Here is a 2093-nt window from a genome sequence, read left to right on the forward strand (position 1 = left end):
GGGCAAACTTTGATGTTGTGCTTGACTTGGCGGGGTGAAACCTAGATCTTTGTGTTTAATCGCGTTGTAGAATGTTGTTAAGATTACACATTCATTCATATTGTATTCCATTTGATTTATTACCTATCTATGATCCATCTGAACCAGTCCCTTCTGCGTATCTCATCATTGTCAGTTTGTCTCTGCTCTAATGTCTGACACGTACATTGTAGTTAGCCATGAGATAACTTCACGTACATCATGCCTTTATACCGTCTCCCCGCTGTCTCTGACCGGGACCCACCCGGGTAGACCAGACGTTCTCCTAAAACAGTCTGATGGGAGAGCTAAGGGGGAGAGGTCGCGGGAAACAAACGTCATCCGAACTTCGCCGTACATTTTTAGCGCCTTGATTTTGGTTCACTGCACTGGATTCGGTCAGGTATAAAAATAGTCCCATATCGGTCTTGACATTCATGTTTGTCTGGAGACTGGATATTTTAGATCACTAGAAATTTCTTCAAAAGGGACGTGAGGATTAACATTGAACTTCACCCGTCTCGCTACTGTGGCAGTGGTTAACCTGTTTGATTTACGATTTTATGCTGAGGTCACATTTCCAAACCGGGACCCGACCGGGCAGGGTATAGGAACGAAAAGTATGATATAAAAGACATCAACGCAAATAAGCGTAGAAAAATATAGTCATAACCACCCTTTGTGTATAACATGAATAGTTCATTTTTCGTTAAATTAAACAGCCCGACCGGGCCCCGGTTTGGAAATGTGACCTCAGCATTACATGTTTCGGATATCGCGTAACAGCAACTAAGGTCGTCTAAGGACATGACTGTAGGTCAGTGAGACAGTGGGGGTCGTGCCTTTGGGAATGGGCTGGTGTTTTTGCCCTCCGGTATGGACTTGTTTGCGGCCTGTCTGTTTAACAGCGATTCTATTTTAGCTCTGTGTAATGTTTTTTACGAAAAAGGTTGTTCAAGGTCACGTACGTCACCTGTGAGGCATAGAACATGACGTCACATTCGTCATAGGCCATCGAACGAACTTGAGGTCGCAGAATTTTCAAAAACGTTTTGACAGTACCAATTACTGATATGACTGACAAGAATCTAAGACAAACTTTTCTGTAACAAGGCAGCTGAGGCAGTACGACACACCCATGACTATCCTAAAATGCCCTAAGTTTGCGGTCTTACAACGAATGTTAACAGGCCCATAGGTAGTCCCATACTAATATCTGTCAGGCCCCGACTCGATTGTGACAGGGCTCCATGCAAATCGGCATTGCTCAAGTCCTTGAATTTTTTCAGAATTAAGTCTTGGATGTTTTGACCAAATCCATTGGATGTTTGTTTTAGGCAAGCTTGTCTGGTATGTCAACCATCCCGATTTCTCACGCCTTCGAATAACACACACACAACCACCCCCCTCCGGTAGATATATGTCCGACCTTTTCCAGACTAGTGCAGCTGACATGAACTTCCTACTATAGACGTTTGATGTTGAATTATAGCTGGCAGGGAATACTTTATCTAAAACAACTTGCTCTTGAACTGATTTATGGGGTACCCCATCCCGAGTACAAGCTTAAGGCTTACTGCTCAGTAAGGAAGGGGATAGATCATATCCTTTAAGGCAGTAAATAGCTATGAACTGTAAAAACAGACGAGACATTTGTGATGATAAAGCACATTTATTACATACTGAACTTGGAGTTGACGTTGTTGGCATTCCGTGCATCCCACGCACTCAACCGGAAAGGTAAAGAATGCTTGAGATTCTCAACCGGATCTTTTTTTCTTTACGCACAGGAGATGGAGTGTTGTTTTGACGTGTCTATCTGTGTGCCTGAATGTCTGTCCGTCTATATGTATCCACACTGCAGTTTCTGTATATTCTGCCAAAGGGCACGTGTGTTCAACTGGGTGAAGTCTTCTATCTTTCATTGTAAGAGAGAGCACAGAAAATTCATCAATGTACTCTGACATGCTGAATGGATGCAAGTTCTCGCAAACTGACACGATATAAAACTGGTTTCTTTATTATATATTCACAAAAACTATTATCGCTATGTTTGAATAGAACTACAGAATTTT

This window comes from Branchiostoma belcheri, unplaced genomic scaffold, assembly GCF_001625305.1.
Source record: "Branchiostoma belcheri isolate BF01 breed outbred unplaced genomic scaffold, Haploidv18h27 scaffold210, whole genome shotgun sequence".
In the NCBI taxonomy this organism is placed as follows: domain Eukaryota; kingdom Metazoa; phylum Chordata; class Leptocardii; order Amphioxiformes; family Branchiostomatidae; genus Branchiostoma; species Branchiostoma belcheri.